At 33.5% G+C, this 14,517-nt stretch overlaps 1 long non-coding RNA gene across 2 annotated transcripts; it reads left to right on the top strand.

The window, feature by feature from the left end:
* Window positions 1-9,309: 9,309 nt before the first annotated feature.
* LOC147522619 (uncharacterized) lies at window positions 9,310-13,820 on the top strand. 2 transcript variants are annotated; one of them, XR_015195477.1, is made up of 3 exons: window positions 9,310-9,572; window positions 9,968-10,036; window positions 11,704-13,820. It is a non-coding gene; the product is annotated as an uncharacterized LOC147522619 (long non-coding RNA). The 2 variants fall into 2 exon arrangements; XR_015195478.1 differs by lacking the exon at window positions 11,704-13,820 and adding an exon at window positions 10,949-11,390.
* Window positions 13,821-14,517: the final 697 nt, after the last annotated feature.

Below are 14,517 nucleotides of genomic sequence, written 5' to 3'. Positions count from 1 at the left end.
ATTTTGTGTCCTTTTGAGAAAGGATCCATTAAACACCTAAATCCTTATATCCAATAAAATATGGCAAATTTAGATTATATAAAAGAACTATTTTTTTTTTTTTTTTTGTAACTATTTTCCTTCAATCCCTATATTTTAGTTTCTATCTATTCTAAACTTTACAATCATCTATTTTCGGTTGTATACATAATAATTCGAAGACTACATGCTTTCAAAGCATTTACATATTACCAAATGAATACATGGACTTCAATCTTGCATTTTTTTTCGATAAAAAATCTTGCATCATTTTGCTGAACAACTATATTCGATCAGTTGATTAAAAAAATGCCCAAATTAGTTCCAATTATCAAATTAGGCCCAAGTAGAGCGTATACATATTTTTGTTCAAAAAAACTTGGCATAAATTTGCCATGGGTGTATAATCAAAAATATTCCGTGCTGAAAGCACAGCCATTAACTAGTATAAATACATATGGCATGTATGCAAGCTTGGTGTGCTTTCACAATGGATAGGTTCTAGACGATTAGTATGCTAGAAATTGAGGTTAAGCGACTAGAGTTTTACCAATTATCTATATTTCGTTAGGTCAACTTGCAACAAACAGTTTCATTAAGTACCCCTGGATGGCGGTTTTCTATTTGTGTTATTAGTTAGTTTTTGGGTTATACTTTTTACTATGTAAAAGACGCCTACTGCATGCTAAGTTTTTATCTACTCATCAAGAGGACTCTCAATCCAGAAAGAAAACCAAATTAAAGCATTATCAAAAAGGGCAAGAAAAATTCAGGAGCAAGAAAAGCACATGCAGTTTAGATATCCACCTCAGTTGTTTTTTGGTTTCAAATTTTCAATGTTGTGAAAGGATTTTCTGCAGGTAATCGGTTTTGTGTCGTGGCTTAATGTATTCTTTATAATAGTTTTTTGTCGTTGTCTATTTCTTTGGTTTCTTATAGTGTTATGCAAAGAAATATTTTAGTAATTTGTCTTATCTCTTGGTACCCCAAGAATAGGGATATTGAAATTTTGATTTTGGCATTATTTTAAGATCTGTCTATGGTTTCAAAATTCAGGCACCTATATAATTCTTTCCGTCACTTTTTTTTTTGGCAAAATAATCGTTAGATATCTTTCTACACTTTCTTTGTTGGTCGCTCTTCTTGCTCACTATTGTACGCAACTTTTTTTCACTAATTGATTTATAACAATCATAGGGCACTTTTCTCTTCTTCAATTATATTCCCTACCACGACAGACTTCTCTCTTAAAATAAAGTTCGTTCTGCCATGCTTGAGTGTTTAAAATAAGGTAAAAAAAAAGTTGTTGGTGAGGCACTTTCTATAATTAATTGTGTTTTATCGTTGCAGGAGGGGTAGCTCAATTTTGGCTACTATAATAGGACCCTAACAACAAACACCAATTTTTAGACTTTCCTTTAGCTCTAGAAATTAAGGGTTCTTTCTTGCATGACAATGTTAATTGATCATGGATAGTTTGAATTGATCAATGTAAGCTTATGTAATGTTGAAAGAAGAAAAGGTTTTAAGCCAATGTGATTGAGACTGATAAGATAACGTGAGGGTTAAGAGTTCGCTAAAAAGGAAGAGGAGTTAAGTGAAAAATACAAGCCAATAAGCCATTAATATTACAACTATAGTTTGTATAGCCTTGAGTGGCTCCAAAGCCTTACTAATCTCATGTGGCCTCTGTACAAATGTGTGCCATTGGTACAAAGGCACACCTTTAGTACTGCAAGGATGAAAGTTAAGCGAAAGGATCTTAAAGGTAATGATATTTCTGTATTTTTATATATCAATCATGATAGATGCTATGATGATATTAATTAATACACGATATTGTTTCAGGTTCTTTAGCCAACATTGTTTTATGTTCATTTCTATTGAAATGTTAATTTTATTTCATTTCATATATTTTAATATTGTATTAGTAAACACTAAACATCAATACATGCAGAACATATGAATTCTAAAGATTGTTGTGCTATAATATATTTTCTAGCACAGTGCAATTTAAGAATCTTCGAATTCAATCCGTGCCGAAAGCATGGCATTAACTAGTCTATTACTCTACTCTATTATAACAAAACACAAGGGAAAGACAAAGGGTGGTGGAGATTTCATGGGGATCTGAGTTAGATGATTTGCGTAGATCTCTTTTGAGCATTGAAATGGTTTTTTTTTAAATGGTAATTTAAAATGGATTTAATACACATTTAAAATAACATCGATAGAGATTAAGACGTTTCCATAGAAGTTAAGTAAATAATTGGGTTATAATTATACATTGGATGCCATCTTCCATATTTAGGTTAACGAATTTATTGGTTATTATTAATTATAAAGGGTCCAAAACATAATTTTTGAGCGTTAATGTTTTTATATAAATTTTCACAGTTATGACTGCTAAAATATGTCAGTATTAGAATATGTCCAATATGGAAAGTCTTATGTTTCTATAAGTGTGGACATCCATATCTAATAGTTTCTATTATCATGTTTTAGTTTTAGTATAAGTATGTAACTCAAGGTAGAGAACACTATCTCAAATACAAGAACTCTCTAACCTTAATCAATCTCTAGTCTTCTTCATTATTATTCTTGGTTTCTCTAATATATTAATGTCACAACTCTCCTAGCATCACCACTAACATAGAATTCAACATGATATCGGAGCGAGGTTCAGTAGTATGCTAGGAGAGGAATCCCTCACCAAGAAAAAATCAAGTTTATTTAAGTTTTTCAATATAGTATTCAAATCGAGTTTCAAGAAGAAGAAGGATTTCTCACAAGAAGAAGTTCTTATATGTCGATAAACAATACCATGAACTTGTCAATCTTTCTCTAGAAGGATTTACTGTTCACCGTTATTGTTCATCGGCACTATTCACCGACATTGTTCATGGTATTGTTCATCGACATGTTTAATTAAGTATTCTAAGTTTCGAAATCTCTCATCTCATTATTCTCTATGGTTCGAAGTAAGTTTTCAAGATTTCGCTGGTGTTTAAAGTTTGTTTGAATAAAGCTAGGAGAGAGATCCGAAGTTTCTCAGTATTGTTTTGCTTCCGCAGTCTTCTTCTTCCAGAATCTCTCTGTCTTAGTATTGTAAGAGGGGCACAACCTCTCTATATCTCGCAGTCTCTGAAGTTAGTATTGGACGAGATGCGCACGCGCGAAGTCTAAGCCTTCTGCTACGCGCCCATGCCGTGAAAAAGAAGTGAAGAGGGTGCGCACGCGCTCAAGTATAGCCAGGCCCAAAGGGCGCACGCGCCAAAAAAAAAAAAAAAAAAAAAAACTTTCGCGAAACAACAATATTGAGGGCGCACGCGGGCTCAAAATTGGCCTTGCCAAGAGCGCCCCACGCCCATGCCTCCACATATCAGTTTTCGAGATTTTTGAAGTATCAAGCCTTTGGAAGGTCGTTTACACTCTCATCCAGGATTGGAGGGGTAGTATAGTTTGTATGCCATTATGGATGTTTGGGTTTCTAGCTTCCGCGCAGTTTGTATTGATGTCATCTTCTGTCTCAGTTTCTAGAACATGATCAAGTTGTTTGTTTGAACTATTATAGGGGCACATGACCTCTATCTCACGAGGAATTATCCTTTCCATCTTCCACTGTTCCAGAAGTTCGCAGTCATAAAAAGGCGTGACCCACCTTCCACCCTCTATAGTGAGTATTGTTTGATGCATGTTCTGTTAGATTTTTTTTTTTTTTTTTTTTTATGAAGCATTGTTTTTTGAAGTGGGCATTAGTTGGTTGTATAAGTTAATATTTGGTTTTCTCTGTTTTAAGTTCAAGTCGAAATAGACAAGTCTTTGTATGTTCCTACTCAGCCTTGTATATTCCAACTTGAGAAGGGGAATAGGGAGATATGAAGACATTCAATAGTATATGAGGGAAGGAGAATATGGAGACTGTAGACACATAATTCATTCACGATTTTGTTTTGAATTAAATTTGATCATATAAGGTGATTTACTTTCTAGAGTCTTCTTTTCTACATCAAACTTCTTTCTTTTCATCTTCTCTTAGCGTCTTTAGGCTCTCCTCATCATGTTCTAGCTATGACTGAAGTTTCGTTGCTTTCTGAGTTTTGAGTTGAAAATGACCAAAATGCCCATATAACCCTTTGGAGCCCAATTCTCATTTTTTTCCACTCTTTCTTTGGATGAGATTATTTCATATTTGAATTCCCCTTGAAAAATCCTTCTAAATGAGTACAAGATTTCCTAGGTTCCTTTTGGATTTCAAAATCCCTAATCTTGCCCTATCCCGTTTCAGCCCGTTGTGCGCACTGTTGAGTGTAACAATTTTTTGGAGTAAGATTTCGACCCAAGGGTATTTTTAAGAGTTCATGGGCCTTCCTAATGAATTCATGAACAACTTTTATGAATAAGGGTTTGCCTAATTTTGACCCGGTCAAAGGGGATTTGCAGCATTGAAAATATGGTCAAAATGGGTTTTTTTGTAGATTTTGGACCCGTGCTCGTGGGCTGTGGATCCAGCTCGAGTTGGACCTTTTCATTAGGGTTTCTAGCCCATTTCTCAAGCCTCCAAAACCCTATAGAACTTTCCTTTATTGTTTGATTTGATTTGATCCCTAAAATCAAGAATATTTTAGAGAATATGCCATTTTGGAGCCAAGTTTGGAAACTCTAGATTGTGGGCACATTGAGGACGTCTAGGGTTTGTTTGTTTGCCCTAATCCATCTAAAAGATCCAAAAACCAAGGGCCAATATCGCACCCCTTATCCCACCTCTGGAATCAAGGGCCAGATTTAGGAGGTGCAACCAAAAAGATATCAAGCCATTGGATTTTTCTTCATTAACACTCAGCCATTGGATCAAACTCATTACCATATTGAAATACATCCCAAAATTTATAAATATAGGTCTCATTCACCCACAAAAAATCATCTGGAGCTAGGAATTCGGAGTTAATAATCTGGACCTAGTTATTCAGAGCTAATAGCCTTCTTTTCTTCAGTGTTCTTCATTTTTTTCTTTCTAGTTCTTCATTTTAGCCTTCTTTTCTTTTCGTCGATCTTGAGTAGAAACTTCTTTTCACCAAAAGTTGTTTTTTCCTCAAATCACCTGTTTCAATCCAAAAATCACAGTTGTCATTTCAAGATCAAGTTTATTATCAATCAATCAATCTACAATCAAGTATGAGGCAACATTCCAAACAAGGTGACATCTTTCTTTTCTCTTTTATTTTAATTAGTATTGCATATTAGGATTATTTGTTTTTTTAGTTTTACTATAGCATATAGTCATTTGCTTTTAAATAATTTAGTGAAGATCATCCAATTTGGTAATAAAATTTCAAGCTTTCTTCATTCACCTATCTTAATACATTACACCTCAATAGAAGTAAGGCTAGTTTTTAGTTTTTACCAGGCGAGTGTGGGTGTCTAACACCTTCCCACATCGTACCTTGACTCCCGAACCCAATAATCATCTAGTTTTGAGGGCTAGTCCTTCACATAGGTTTTACTCAACTTTTCCTTAATAAAGTTAGTGGCGACTCTAAAATCAATTGCATAGACCTAGGTACACATCTTTGTGCGTACAGAGACATATGAGAAAGAGTACTCATGTCTCCATATTCCGACATGCCTTGACGAACTCTTTATGACAAGCCATATCCACTATTCAGTCTTTAGTATTCAGGTAGTAGTCAAGCCTAAAGTGCAAGTATGTTTCAGGTAGCAGTCAAGCCTAAACTGCAGTCTTTAGTATTCAGTGCTTGATCAAGCCTAAACCGCAAGTATGTTTCACGAAGTGCGCCAAACCGCAAAGCTAGATCTTCAAGATTCGTTGGTTGCGATCAAGCCTAAACTGCAGTCTTCAGTATTCAGATAGCAGTCAAGCCTAAACTGCAAGTATGTTTCAAGTAGTAGTCAATCCTAAACTGCACTCATCAGGATTCAGATAGCAATCAAGTTATAACTGCACCAGTATTCAGTATTCAGGAGTACCCATAATAGTATTTTGTTAACATTAACAGTGATATTGATAGTAGCATCCAAGAAGCGCACATCAAATCAGTGTTATTGAATTCAAAATACCATTATGACAGCCATAACAACGAATGGAGTGAGTAGTAGCCAAGCAGCGCTACTAAACCGGTGTTATGATTTCAGTTTGTGGCTGTAGTACACCTTCAGTATTCAGGTTAGGTCATTGCCTACACCGACAGTTTCACCTCCAGAACGTCTCAACAGTTGTTCAAATTCTTCAACTAAAGACAGTTCTATGTGAAAGGGGGAGCAGTATTCTTATCTTTTGTTTTTTGTAATCCAAGCTGTAATTTGCATAGTTTGTGTAATTATAGCTTAAAGGGGAGTGTTAGAATATGTCAATATTAGAATATGTTCAATATGGAAAGTTCCATGTTTCTATAAGTGTGGACATCCATATCTAGTAATTCTATTATCATGTTTTAGTTTTAGTATAAGTATGTAACTCTGGGTAGAGAACACTATCTCAAATACAAGAACTCTCTAACCCTAATCAATCTCTAGTCTTCTCTGTTCTTCTTCTTAGTTTCTCTAATATATCAATGTCACAACTCTCCTAGCATCACCACTAACATAGAATTTAACAATAACTTATGAGTTATGTTATTAAATGCAGTTGTTCTCAACCCCTCAACTTCTTCTTCTCAAGAGAATAAGTGTCCTCCATAAATGGGATTACGTGATGTGCTTAACACAATTAAATCTGCAATTGGTCTTCTTTCCTATTTGGCTCTTTTGAAGTTTAAATCAAATTTAATTAATCAAGAAACTCTTAGGGGGTATAAATTGAGTGTCGGATGCCGCTTATATATAGAGGTGGGTTAGAATTTAATTGGGATTTAATGGGCGAAAGCCTTTTGGTTTTCTTTCGTTCCTTCTCCCTCTCAAATCTCAAACTCTAATCTCTATGTATACTCTCTCGCACGCTATGATTCTATTAAATGACCAAGGTGTTGTCTTCTTCACAAAAGCCAACTCATGCACATCAAGGTAAAGTTTTATCAGCCTTTCTTCTTTTGTTTCGGTTGTTTTTTCCCCAAATTTTAAATGGTTTATGTTTTGATTCAATAAAACTATTGACCTTTTCATTTGGATGAAATTTGGGTATCACAAAACTACAAAGTTGTTGAGTTGAAATTCATAGTTTTCTTTTTCTTTTTTCTTTTTTCTTTTTTTCTAATTGAGTGTTTTTAAAATGCTTCAGTAATCATATTGCTTTGGACTAGATCTTTCACCTAACAAATTAGTGTTTCTCTAAATCAGTGTTTGCATATATAGTTTGATATTTGCATTCAATTGGCTACAAAATCATTTGTTCTCATGGACTTTTGTTCAAGCAATTAGAGCTTTTAAGATACAATGTTCTTATATACATGGGAAAATTGTGAAATTGGATGTAGACTGTATTAGGTAATTTCTCATTTAACATTCTCTGTTAAAGTGTGTTTAACATCCTCTATTATTTTGGATATTAGCTCAGTTCGTAATAGCTTTGTTTTTCCAGTCAAATGACATAAATAAATTCATAAGGCAAACCATGAGAAGTTGAGAAGGGACCGACTAAATTAGCAGTTTCTTGAGTTGGGGAATGCACTAAATGTCCTTATTTATCTTCTGTGTTACTTGCTTTTGATAGTCATGTGCTTATGAAACTATGAGGAGCTTACGTATGCTAGACTAACGTGCATATTGGAGACCCTGATAGGACGAAAAATGACAAAAGAACTATTCTAGGTGATACAATCCAAATGCTGATTTTGTTGAACTCAAATGTTTATTGGTTTAATTTAGCAGGGAAGTGAGCTTTTTTGCTTGGTTTATTGAAACTCCATCTTTGTAACACATCTATTTGATCGACAAAGAAGTAGAGAACAAATTGCAGAGTGGGCCATTTTTTTTAAGTATTTCGTGTCATGTAAGTAACCAATTTTAATTCTTTAATGCCACTTTTTAATTGATGTCACGACGTCACGTAGGTATCTAATTGCTTATTAGTTATTAAATATAGTAACAACCTTTTTTTTTTCTTGTCAGTTTAGCATTCTATTGTTGTTGCATTCAATCATATATTTCAAATGTGTTATGTCATCATTTGGCTTAGCTTGCTTGAGAGTTGCACTTCTTTGTTAGAGCTCCCTTCAAAGTGTTGGTATTCGCATCCAAATGTGTACGTATTAGAAAGTTAAGGAATATGCATGTAGTAAATACTAAGTGTTATTGTTTATACGGAGAACAATTTGAACATTGATAAATTAATTAGCAAGTATTTAACTCTGAAGATTTTTTTGACATTACTAATATATATGTTTTCCAGATGGTCATATTGCAGGTATTAGCAAGCAAATGAGCATTTAAAAATGAATTTTATGTAGTAGTCTATATAGATTTTCTACATTTCATACCATCAATTGCTTTTTATAGAATTTTATTTTTTGTTTATGCTTTCCATTCCTTTGTACATTGAATCATTTTAGAAATAGGTTTCGTTTAGAAATGAAGTTTTTTATACTAACCTTTGTGGATTTTTTGTTACAATGCGATTAAATTGATTATGAGTCTTAATTATTTGTGAAAAAACTTTGGATGGCAAAAACCCTTTGGTTCTCTCTCCCTTCGTTCTCTCTCAGCTTATTTTTTGAAAAACAATGAAGACTTTTTGGTTCTCCATTCGTTCTCGATCTCTCTCCCCCTCCCCTTAATTCTCAACAAAGAAGAAAAAGTTGGGCGGTTTTAGGTATTGGAATTTCTTTCACTCCGTTGGTACAAGCTCATACCTAAAATCAATTTTCTTTCATGTTCCTTTTTATACAAATGAACTTTGTTCTCTATACCTTGAAATAGATTTTGTGCTTTATTCCTTCATCAATTTCTCCTATAATTTTCTTATTTTGTGCTTTATTCCTCTCTTTATTCATTTTTTTTTTTCAAGTTTAAAAATATTATTTTGCAAGAACTTAATAGTTTTCAAATTGACAACACTTGCTGACAACAGTTGATCTGATTATCCATTCCTTGGGTTCTTTCTTGCTTTTGTTAATAGTGATGAACCACTTCCATGAAAACGTCTTTAATTAGATTTCTGAGTGTAGTTTCCCAAATTTATATTAGAATGCCACATTTTATTAAGTTGGTGGGAGCTATTTTTCTAAACACAACACTTTTGTTGCTTTAATTGTTTATAGAATTGTTTGTCAAGTTCTCAAACGCATCTAATGATTTTTAAAGGGTTGCTACTTTGAGTGCAATCTGATTTCTTATTATTGCATTTCTTTAACCAATTTATTTATGTTTCAGTACAACTTTCCATTTTCTATTGGGATTTTTAGCAGTTATTTATTTCACTCAAAGGTTTTAAGCATACTTCCTTATCGTTACCAATTTATTCCTTTGTTTTTGATAAATACACTGCAACTACTTAAATTTTTTTCACTAAAATGAACCCAATATAAATGCAAATGAAAGAGGGCATGTAAATCAAAGACAACTTAGTTCAACCAAGATGCATGATAAGATCAAGCCGTGAGGTACATTTATTCTCATTTCCTTTTTTTGTTAGTCTGGACTCAAGTTCAAATTCAAGTTTGAGAATCTAACAAGTAATTATATTTTACCTATCATCAAAGAAAAATCAACAAGGGCAATTTCCATTGACAAGTTATTTATGATGTCATGTGTGTATTATTTCCTTTATTTAATTTATTTGTTAGTCTAGACTCAAGTTCAACTTCAAGTTTGAGAATCTAAAAAGTAATTATATTTTACCTCATCAAAGAAAAATCAACAAGGGAAATTTTCATTCACTGGTTATATATGACGTCATGCGTGTATTATTACAAATTATTGTTCTCTGAAACACTTGAATTTATCTGGAATGAAGTGAGTGTCTAATCTAATAATATTTCCCAATTTCATTCTCTAGGTTTCAATTTCAATGGATGTGTACTCTGCTTGGCTTCTGTCAATGTTCATTTTGGATATGGAAATATAGGTACATTAGTTCTTCTCATCTTATCACACTTTTTTAGCATATATTCTAATGTCCTTTTACTCATATTCTTACTATTATTATTATATCTTTTTACTATGTTAATTAATCAATGACTATTATGTTATCGTACTTCGCATTTCGCAATAAGAAACCTCTTGAAATAAAATGTTGATACTTATAATGCATATGGATGCAATTTGTGGAATTATTGAAATGATTCACTGTTATGTACTCCAATTATTTATGAGAATTGGTGAATATAAGAGTCTAAAACTTACCAAACAAATGGCTAGAATAAATTTGGACGGTAGTCATTTCTACCCGTCGCTTCAATTTATTATTGTTTATCTAATATGATTGTAGTTGTAGTCAGTATGACTAATTGGTTTTGATTGACAACCCTAGCTACTATGGACTAACACTTAAAAGGTATAGGGTGCCCAACTTCACATATAAGAATGCAATCCCAATGTTGGTATGCAATCTGGAATGGACGTAGTCGAGTTGTTTCCTATTCGAATTATTGAGTTTCATTTGAGCTTTTTGTGTTTCGATATGCAAGGTGGGGTGTATCAAGGAAATTTCCATTTGTAGTTTCACGTTTTCATTTATTATTTGGAAACCTATTAAGTCTTGCTTATTAAATTTTTTTTTATAGTATTTTACATTTTAGTTTGAGACGTGAAAGAGTAAGTACTTGCATTCATTACTTGCTGACCAATTCAAGCCAGTATCATATCACCTTCAAAAACGTGAAAGGCTATGCTCTTGACATGCAAAGGTGGGTGGTAATGGATATCATCCCAAGGTGGTTGGTTGCACGAAGTTGTCCAAACCATGTGCATCAACTGATCTTGGCATGAAAATAGAGGATTTAGAATAACGTCTAAATGCTAATTAATATGGTTGCAGGAATGATGAGTCACTTGATCATTTACTATGAGAATGCAAGAATGCGCATAAGATATGGGAATGGGTTTTCTGGAGATCTTTTGGCTTCAAGAGTAACTTAATGCCACTAAAGAGGCACTCGAGTAGTGCGAGGGCCATAACACAATAAGAATGGTGCATCTTTCTGGTTCTTGAAGGGTTGTATGGTAACAACATAGTTGATGCTATGATGTTAAGGAAGTTGGGATGCTAGATAGACATGGCATCGCAGACATGCATTAAATGGGAACCAACAGAACATAGGATAATCAAAATCAATGAATGTAGATGGGCCATCAAATGCCAATCTAGGCGTGGCAGGTTTTGTATAGAGATTGTAAACATACCATACTTCAGTCTAATTAGACCAATTTAAAAAAAAAAAAAAAAAAAAAAAAAAAAAAAAAAAAAAAAAAAACCAAAAAAAAAAATCCAAAAAAAACCATCCAAAAAAAAAAAAAATTTCTCCAAAATCCAAAAACCAAGAAATTTCTCTAGAGCTTCAGCATAATGCACGCAACATATTAGGAAGCTAGGTCCCTTAGATACCAAGGTTGCATTTTTAGGTGTTATAAATCTCCCTTATATTGAGCAGTATACAATGCTCGATTATCTTATGCTATATATATTAACTCCTTTTATCTCCTATGTCATTCTTCACTTGCTTTTCCAGTGTTGTGTCAATAAAAAAATCAAACTCTTCTTATCTCTTTTAATACAATCTACGTGTCTTGTAGATGATGGAATCACCATTGTCAGTTTACACCATTTCTTTCAAAGCCTTACTGCATCATATGCTAAAGCATTTTAACACGCGAACCGGTTCGTATGTATACACCCAAACTAACGATCTATATGAGGCATGGGTAGAACTTGATATCTCCATAATAAAAAAGAATAAAATATTTTTGGGAAAATGTTCGTAAGACAAAAAGATGTCGAAACAAGATACTGCAAAGAAAGCAATTAGTTTTTTACAATAAGACTACATATGTGAAATAGTCGACTTCAACTACGAGGATAAGAAAAAAATATTGTGTGTGGTACATACCAAAGAATAGAATATGCTTTTGATAAACTACTTGAAGAACATGAAGCTATTCGGGAAAATTATCATAAACACATTGAAGAAAATAATCTTCTGAAAGAGCATCTTACAACTGAGAAGACAAATAATGCTGAAAGTGATAGTGAATATCATCACCAATACGACCCATTGGAAAATTAGGATGTCCTTGAGTTGCTTTTATCTCTTCACATAATCTAACTTACTTTTATATTCCATTTTGTTTTCTGATTTGATTTATCTTATGATTGGTTATAAATACTCACTGTGGGAGAAAAAAAAAACCCCATCTTTTTAATTTATGATTTATAAGGGGTATATATTTCAAATAAATTCACAATTTGAACCTAACTAACCATTAGTAGTAAATGTTGTCCGCCAAAAATATTATATAAATTCCTACTACCCCATTCTTATTAAGGATCTTTTGGTGTTATTTCGATCTTCTAGGGAGCCATATCATTTTGGTCTTGACTACCTAAGTACCTAGCTAGGTATGTACGACAACATAAATGAATTTTTTTTTCGTACAAGTTATGACCGATTCCTATACTTAATTGATTGAATATGATTCTAAATTGAGAGTCATGCACCTCCAAAACTTTCTTTTGGACATTGGATCACAATATTTACATTCCTTTAAAGCATAATAAGATCCTCCATTTCAATATAATAAGTACCTAATAACCAACGGTGTCGTAGCAGGTTATATCTAGTCTATCTTTATTATCTAATAAAACATAAAGGAGTGGGGGGACAAATTCCACATCATAAGGTGAGACGTGGTAGGCACACTCCTAACCATAGCCACTAAAAAATCATGAAAGGTGAGTTAAAATTTTTTTCTAGGGTGAATTAAAAAGTCTCTCTCGACTCACCCGGCGCGCCGAGACCTCACGGGCATAGGCACATGGGCTCATTTTAAACAAAAATGGTTGTGGTGGGGGAGTAGGCGCGTCCTCGAGGGTAGCTCCGCAAGCACGGGCATACCCTAGTAACTTCATAAATAATAGTATGGCTTTGTTTGGCATAAGAAAAATATGTAGTAGATAACCTCGCTTATGAAAACTAATTCATTAGATGTATAAACAACACAAAATTAGTGGGGAAGCTGTTTGGTCTCACTTCTGTTATCAATAAAATAAAATAAAAATTAAAACCAAAATTTTGAGGGAAACTTAATACAGGTTCAAAATTGTGCCCATGTTTCAACAATCAATCATCTCACAAAAGTAAACATCTCCATTCTCTTCTCAAATATTCTCTCAATACATCATAAAACTTATTTATAGAGCTTCTTCAAACCCATAAACACAAAAGCCCCAATATTACATTATCCCAAAATGATTTTGATTGATTCCAATAGATTAGAAAAGTGCTTGAAGAGGAGAGCAGACTACTTGGGGTGGAGGCATCTTCATTTTGATTTTGATTTTATTTTGTCTTTGATTGGAAAAAAAAGATGAAGTTGAGGTGTTGGGGAGGAGAGCTTACTTGGTAGTGGGATGGAGATCGAAGTGAAGCTTGATACTCATCATGGGAGATTGGGAGAAGAGGAGAGTAATTTTTGTGAACGAAAACAAATTTTTGTTTCTTTTTTCTTTTTTCGTCGATATTTGTTTTATTATTTTGTCTTTGAGTCTTCTAACTAAACAAGTAGATCGTAATCTCATGTTCCCACATGGATACCAATATCCACCTTTTTGTAGTTTTGCCACAGATGGACCAAACAGAAAAACATGGATAATGTGCCCTAACCCATGAATAGGGTCTACTATTCGTGCTACCAAACAGAGCCTAACTGTAACATGCTTTATATAGGCTACATTAGATTAGAGAAACCCTAAAGGTAAAATTCATATCCTACCCATGTGCCCTCACATCATTACAATAAGTCCCAATCTATTATATTTATATTCTCTACATCTTTGGTTGAAACTAACTTTTATACCTTTAATTTTCCGGAAGATTTGTTTCAATCCCTCCTAAGAAATCCAGTTGTCACTGAAGAAACAAACCAACTGGAGATTAACACTTGGATCCCTTTCATTTCATGTCACCTTTGAGATAAAGCTGCCCTGAAAAAACTTGAACTACCAAGGGTTAGGCTTTAGGCTAGCTTTTAGCCTTTTTGGTTTTCCTTATTAACAACTCGGAAACCAAAAGAAGAAACAAAAGAAGAAGATTTTCAAAAAGCATAATAGTAAGAGTCTGGCCCATCATGGTAAGGGAAGAGAGATGATGATGGCCCATAACAGCATAAAGTGCATTGCCCAACTGGTTGGATTGAAATCCTTGAGCCCACCTTAAAAAATAAACCAAAAACAAAAACCAATAAAAAAAAATAAGTGGCCGGATTTTATTTCTTCTCATTTGTCTCCTTGTGCACCATCACATTAAATCTTTAAAAGCTTATAGTTAGAGTACTAATGTATTGACTTCTAAGTAGCTAGGTGCACCTTTGCACTTTAATTTAGAACCCATG

Source organism: Coptis chinensis, chromosome 1 (assembly GCF_015680905.1).
Source record: "Coptis chinensis isolate HL-2020 chromosome 1, ASM1568090v1, whole genome shotgun sequence".
Lineage (NCBI taxonomy): Eukaryota > Viridiplantae > Streptophyta > Magnoliopsida > Ranunculales > Ranunculaceae > Coptis > Coptis chinensis.
This window is presented reverse-complemented; position numbering and strand designations above follow the sequence as displayed.